This window comes from Hemitrygon akajei, chromosome 27, assembly GCF_048418815.1.
Source record: "Hemitrygon akajei chromosome 27, sHemAka1.3, whole genome shotgun sequence".
NCBI classification, from domain to species: domain Eukaryota; kingdom Metazoa; phylum Chordata; class Chondrichthyes; order Myliobatiformes; family Dasyatidae; genus Hemitrygon; species Hemitrygon akajei.
The window spans coordinates 47116928-47124775 of NC_133150.1; positions in this window are offsets into that span (position 1 = coordinate 47116928).

Below are 7848 nucleotides of genomic sequence, written 5' to 3' on the forward strand. Positions count from 1 at the left end.
TCTATGGTGGTACAACAGGTCAGCAACACTGTAACACACTCTCCACAATGGTTTAAGAGTCAAACAACATTAACAGTAGTGCAATTTCAAGAATAGGAATATTACCACAACATCATTCAGCAACTATAACAACAATGCAACTTCAGCTACTTCTAAGTTATCTGTTTATTCATTTTAAATAACGAAAAGGGAAGTGAAGATCCTAAGATTGAAATCAATGAGAAATCTTGCACAGATTTACATTCCAAATTTACCCATTGTGGCCAGCAACTGTAGTCAATTCTTGTATCCAAAATATCAAATACCGTATATTAACTGCCCAATTAACTGCCTACTGAGATGACTCAGTGTAATAGGGAGATACTGGCGGAGGAGAGTTCACTGATACTGGCGTGTTTATCCTGTCAGTGGTACTGGCCTACTGTCCATTATACCACTGGCATTTAGGGCAGCAATGAAGGTCCTCCTTCTCTGGTAGTGTTCAGTTTCCTTCATCATGTCAGCAGCTTCCACTTGGTTTTCACTACTGTCAGTCATACAAGTCCTGGGTGGAGACTCAGGAATACCATCACAATTTTGTTTGACCAGTCAGGGTTGTTAGACCTGAGCTGAACCCCTGAACCTGGAGGTCCAATGGACCACTCTTAGTCTGGCCTCTACCCTTTGACCTGATTGCCATGGGTGACCCTATCAAGATCCAATTCCTTCAGTGGATTTGGAGGAAATTCCAAAGACAGCGGTGTCCTTCTGTACTTCTGGCTAAGGTGGCACTACCGAATGTGTGCAACAGCTCACTGGCGGTTCAAAAGGCAAGATATTTGAGTAAAAACATAACCAAAAACACCTTTTCTGAGGCAAATTGCATAAAATGATTGCTGCACACAGTGAGGGGGTGAGTGATTCTGTGGCGAGCTCGGGGGATGAGCCGGGCTGGTGTGTTGCAGGAGTGAGCCATTCAGAGAGGAGAAGTCGGGGCAGCGGAGCTTCGATGCCCGTACAATGGCCCAAGTGCAAGGTTGGATCGCTCTAGGCTCCAAGCTGATTTGAAGAGCTTGAGAGGGGCTTCGGGCTGGGTGGTAAAATCTGGGCCAGGAGTGAGTTGCTGGGTAGCATGGTCTAGGCCCCAAACCCTTTGCATCAGCTGGGGCCTAGTGCAAGGAAAAATCCAAACAGACAGTATGCTCTCAATTGTGCCGCAGCAGAAAGTTCTTAGGATATGGGGATTCTGCCAAACGTCTTTAACCGTCTGAGGTGAAAGAAGCGCTGTTGTACTTTTTTACACCACATAGCTGGCATGTACAGACCATGTGAGATCCTCGGTAAAGTGTACACCAAGGAACTTAAAGCTGTTCACCCTCTCACCCCAGATCCATTGATGTCAATAGGGGTGAGCCTGTCTCCATTCCTCCTGTAGTCCACACCTAGATCCTTTGTTTTTGTGACATTCAGGGAGAGGTTGTTCAGGTTGTCAAGGTGATGACTTCTTCTCGGTAGGCTGCCTCGTTAATATTTGAGATTAGGCCAATCAGTGTACTGTCATAAGCAAATTTAATTAGCAGATTGGAGCTTTGGGTGGCAACGCATTCATGGGTATAAAGGGGGGGGGGCTTAGGACACAGCTCTGTGGGGCTCCTGTGTTGAGGGTCAGAGGGACAGAGGTGAGGGAGCCCACTCTTAACACCTGCTGACGATCTTACGGGATGTCCAGGATCCATTGCCCTATCTGCTACACCACTGTTACTGATTTTGTCCCTTTCCTTTCTCAACACCAATACAACATCAGTGATCATCCAGTCATCAGGCTCTACTCCTGCAGCTGGGTAGGAAAATTGTGGTTAGAGCTTCTGCGCATTCTTCTTTAATGGACTATGGACTTTTCCAGTCTTATGGTTTTTATATTCTTTCTTGTTGTTTCTTTGAGCAGGATTCTTTCTCGTTGCGTTCTGTGCTGGGGGGGGGGGGGGGGGGTGGTGAGATTTGATGATTGTGTTGCCATTCTTTTTCATGCAGAGAGGTAGGTTTGCTGTTTCTTTTTGAACTGATCTCCATGGTTTTCCTTTGTTTTGGGGGAGCTAACAGGAGGAGAAGGACATTCGAGTTGTATAATGCATACACACTTTGATAACAAATGAACCTTTGATCCTTTTAATGGCCTGCAATAGATTTCACTCCACCCTGGTGAATTATGCCTTCATTACTTCCTCATGCAATCCCGCGCTTTATCTCCGGAATTTTGCTCAAATCCTCCTTTCTCCTGCACATGTACAAACACCACAGAATATTCACTGCAAACATTGCCCATATACTCAGTCTCCACACATTTCCTCTTTCCTCCGCTGCCCTCTTGCTCTTTTCATAATGATACAACAGTGAAAAGGTGGGAGGTCAGAATCAATTATCAAAGTGAATGCAGTATATATCTAAAGTCAGAATCTGATCAAGCAGTGTCAGCAAGGCTTCACAACAGAAATAAGTCATTTATCTGAACTATCTGAGAAAGTATTAGCCAGAGTAGACAGAGGCAAAACAGTAGACAAAATATTTTTGCATTTGCAAAAGGTACTTGACAAGGTAGCACATGAAGACAAGGTGAGAGGTCGAGGTATTAGACACAGATCTATCTAACCAACAGGAAATAGCAACTAAAGATGAGAGGGTCTTTATTGCATTGTCAAACTATGACCAACAATGGGCCATGGCTATTTACAGTAAATATTAATGATATATTGGAAAGTGAATGAATTTCAGCCAATACATGTAACAAATAAAGCTAATCTTTGATCTGTCAGTCTTTAGAAATACTTTACACATGTTCTCACTTTATTTGTCTTACTTTAAGGACTCCTCATTTCATAGTAATTATTTATTGCTATTTATATTTGCATTTGCACAGTTTGTTGTGCATTGATCTTGTTTGCAGTTGCTGTTCTATAGATTTCCCACAGGAAAAAGAAACTCAGGGTTGTATGTGGTGACATGTATATAGTCTGATAATAAATTTACTTTTAACTTTGAAAAATCTGCGTGATGGGATGAAGTAGAAATAGAAAATAATTAAACAGATAGGAGGAAGGGAAATGAAAGGAACAGCAAATTTAGCTTAACATGTCAAAACCTCACACTGTAACTCTGAACAAAAAGTTATAAGGAAAGTCAAAGTGAGTTTATTGTAATCTGCACAAGTACATGTATCCACAAGTGTAATGAAAACCTTCCTTGAAGCAGTATCACCAGCACCATAGTAAAAGGCACAAAGTTTTCAAGGTAAACATTCCTGTGGAAAACCCATACATACAAAGTTCAAAGTAAATTTATTATCAAAATACATATATGTCCCCATATACAACCCTGAGATTCATTTTCTTGTGGGCAAACTCAATATATCCAATAACCATAGTAGAATCAAGAAAGACTGCACCTACAGGGAGGAAGACCAGTGTGCAAAAGACAAAAAACTGTGTAAATACAAAAATAATAAATAAATAGATAGATAAATAAATAAATGAAAAAATATAAAGAACATGAGGTGAAGAGTCCTTGAAATTGAGTCCATAGGTTGTGGGAACAGTTTAGCGATGGGGCAAGTGAAGTTCTCTCGTCTGGTTCAAGAGCTTGATGGTTGAGGGATGATAACTATTTCTGAACCTGGTGGTGTGAGTCCTGAGGCTCTTTCTGATGGTGGTACCAAGAAGAGAGCATGACTTGGGTAGTAGGAGACCCTGATGATGGATGCTGCTTTCCTGCATCAATGCTCCATGTAGATGGGCTTGCTGTTGGGGAAGGCTTACACATGATGGACTAGGCCCTATCCACTACTTCAACTTAATATTAAGATGGTTTTTGGAAAGTATTGGCGGATGTCAGAGGTATAGGTGTGGGTGGTAGAGGCAGATTTGTTGAAGGTAATGGCGGAGGCATTTAAGATAGGCACATTGATGCAAGAAAAATGGAGGGCTATGTAGAAGGGTTAAAAGGTCAGCACAGCATGATGGGCTGAAGGGCCTATGCCGTTCTATGTTCTCAGTAAATTGATTAGCCTGAATGACCACAAGCTGTTTATGTTAAAGTTTAGTGAATCTTGAAGCCCAACATCAATCAACTTTGAGCACCATTCTGTGTTGATTTACTGAAGTTGGTCAATTTCAACCTGAGCATACAAGAGGAAAACAGCATTTACATTGTTTACTGCATAAACACAAGATTCTGCAGATGCTGAAAATCCACAGCAACACACACAAAATGCTGGATGAACTCAGCAGGCCAGGCAGCATCAATGGAAAGGAATGAACACTCAAGTTTCAGGCCGAGACTCTTCATTAGGACTGGAAAGGAAGGGGAAGATGCCAGAAAGAAAGGTGAGGGGAAGGAGTATAATTAGAAGGAGTTCGGTGTGTGGGAAAAAATAGAGGGTTGCAGAGGAAGGAATCTGATAGGAGAGGAGAGTGGACCAGAGGAGAAAGGGAAGGTATGGACCCAGGGGAGAGTGATAAGCAGGTGAGAAGAGGTAAGAGGTCAGACTGTGGAAGAGGGAAGGGGAAGGATTTTTTTCAACCAGAAGTAGAAATCAATATTCATGCCATTAGTTGGAGGCTACCCAGACAGAATAGGCATTGCTCCTCTACCTGTGCCTCATCTTGGCACAGGAGGAAGCCACGGATCGACCCATCAGAACGGGAATTGGAATTCAAACGTTTGGGCACTGGGAAGTTCCGCTTTTGGCGGATGGAGCAGAGGTGCTCGACAAAGTGGTACACTGCACATAAGATTTTCAATATACTGTGACCTTAATGAAATTCTTGATTGGTATTCTTTCCCTGGGAGACCATTCTTTATTTAACTGGGCTATTGTTATTAGGGCTTTTTGTGGTATCTGTGCTATTTTGTGCATTCTGCATTGCAGTAGCAATGACTAAACAGAGTAAGACCAGTATTTTATGTTATTTTAATAGCAATTGACAAGCCTGAAAAAATGACCCATTAAAATCCAAGTGTAATGGTTAGGAAATGTAGTAATTAAAAACTAAATTTGGAATAAAAAGCTCGGAGCAGTCATCCTAACTGAAACTACTCTAACTTAGTCTCTCAATCTTCTCTCCTATCAGATACCTTCTTCTTCAGTGCTTTACCTTTTCCACCTATAAATTCCAGGTTCTTATTTCATCTCCTCTTCCCCACTCAGTCACCTGGACTCACCTATCATCTGCCAGCTTGTACTCCTTCCCCCCCCACCCCATTCTTATTTTGGCTTTTGCCCCCTTCCTTTCCAGTTTTGATGAAAAGACTTGGCCTGAAATGTTGACTGTTTATTTCCCTCCATAGATGTGGCCTGAACTACTGAGTTCCTCCAGCACTAGGTGCGTGTTGCTCTGAAGACTAGCCAATTCACTGGGGTCCTAGAGGGATGGAACTCTTACTTTACCTAGTTTAGTTTCTGAAACTGCACAGGTCACTCAGTTCAAGGTGCAGTAGGGCTGGGCATAAATAGCAGTCATGTCCAGGGAATTAGAAGGCACCCAGCAAAATCACCAGCTTCAGACTGCAAGGTTCTCATACTTAACTTCAGGTACATTTTGAATACTGTATTTACTTCATATGTTTAATTATGATCCTTTTTTCAGATTTTCTCAATTGCTTACTCCCAGCTAAAAGTAACTGATGCACACTAAATATAACGAGGGTTTAATTGGGTATTTTGAGTAAGTGAAAATAAGCTGGCTCACTTTCCTGCTACATCAGTCCCAGACATGTCTCTGTATCTCGCAGAGCTGTGTGAGTCACTCCACCTCAGCTCCGCTTTGAGGCCTGAAGGTCAACCCCCCAGGTCAGCGAGTCCTGGGGTCGATATCCAGAGGAAGTGGTTGAAGCAGGTACATTAACAAAACTTCAAATTCAAGTTCCAGTTTTTTTTTGGCATCAAGCTGAACACAGCTAAACGTAACAATGTTCCTCTGGTACAAGGTGCAAACAGTACATATAATCACATACTGTACATTAAATGATATTCACCCAATATTAACATTTAATTTTTAAATGATGTAGAAGCTAATATAAAGTGCGCATTTCCAACATATAGCTTAATATGGTGGTTGTCCATTGTATCAGACGATGATAGGAAACCTGTGCAGGGGAGTTTTTAAAATGGAAAAGCCACCGGAGCAGTTCAACTCTCTTGACGTTAGAAGTCCAGGTCCAGTGATCATGGCACAATCTAACCTCATTTTTTTTTTTTTAAATGGTGGGGTGGAGACATGTCTCTACCAAAGGAGATGTTAGGCGCTCCTTCCCTCTCTAGCCTGCAGCTCACCCTAGGGCAAGGTGTAGAACCTGCTTAGCCACCCAATCAGGTGGTGGATGGTCATATAACAGCTGGTGCATATCACGTCCTGGTTATGCGACCACTGACACCAGGCAGACAATCTCTGAAGGATATTGATAATGACTTGGGTCACCCCTCTCATAAAGACACTGCCCCGAGCCAATGGCAGACCACTTTTGGGGAAAAAGTTGCCAAGGACAACCATGGTCATGAAACTATGATTGCCTACCTCATACAACACAGCACATAATGATGATACATATATATTTTTTTAAATTTAGAAGTGGAGGGGGCTTAATTCTAAGTCAGTTCTCTCTCAAGGTGCAAGATCCACCTTAACCCTAATGTTGCTGCACTCTAAATTTGGGAACATTGTGTTCAGTTCTGGTTGCCTCATTATAGGAAGAATGTGGAAGCTTTAGACGGTGCTGAAAAGATTTACCAGGATGCTGCCTGGATTAGAGAGTTTGTCTTATGAAGACAGTTTGAGGAAGCTAGTGATTTTTAATTTGGAGCAAAGGAGAATGAGAGGTGACTTGATAGAGGTGTACATGACTGTATGAGACATTGATCAATTGGACAGCCAGTGACATTTTCCCCAGAGTTGAAATGGCTAATATAAAGGAGCACAATTTTAAGGTGATTGGAGGAAAGTATAGGAGGGGATGTCAGAGATACACCCCCCCCCCCCCCCCCCCCCCAGAGAGTGGTGGGTGTGTAGAACATGCTGCCAAGGTGGTGATAGAGCAACATACATAATTGCTGGAGGAACTCAGTGGGCCAGGCAGCACCTATAGAAAAGAGAAAATAGTTGATGTTTTGGACTGAGTCTCTTCATCAGGGCTGCCTGGCCTGCTGAATTCCTCCAGCATTTTGCGCTTGTTGCTTGGATTTCCAGCATCTGATTTTATTGGGGGGGGGGGGGGAACTCTTAAGCATTTAAGAAACTCTTAAGATAGGCACATGAATGATAGAAAAATGAAGGGCTATGTCAGTGGGGTTAGATTGCAAAATAATTACATGAATTATGATACAAATATATTATGAAGTCCACAGAAAGCAGCCCAGCCCATCAGAGGCAAAGCTCTCCCCACCAATCAGTACATCTATATGGAATGCTGCCACAAGAAAACAAAACCCAAAGATCCCCACCATCTAGGCCATGCTCTTTTCTCACTATGACCATAGGGCAGAAAGTACAGAAGCATTAGATTCCACACCACCAGGTTCAGGAACAGTTATTACCATACAACTATTATCATAAGTCAACCAGTGTGGATAACTTAACTCACAATTCTGAACTGACTCTACAATCCATGGACTCACTTTCAAGGACTCTATAACTCATGACCTCAATACTTTTTCTATTTGCACAATGTCTTCTTTCGCACATTGGTAGTTTGTCTGTCTTTGCTTATGAATAATTTTTGTAAATTCAATGTTTTTATTTTCCTGCAAATGCCTGAAGAAAATAAATCTCAAAGTAGTATGTAGTAATGTATGCATACATTGACAATGAATTTTCTTTGATT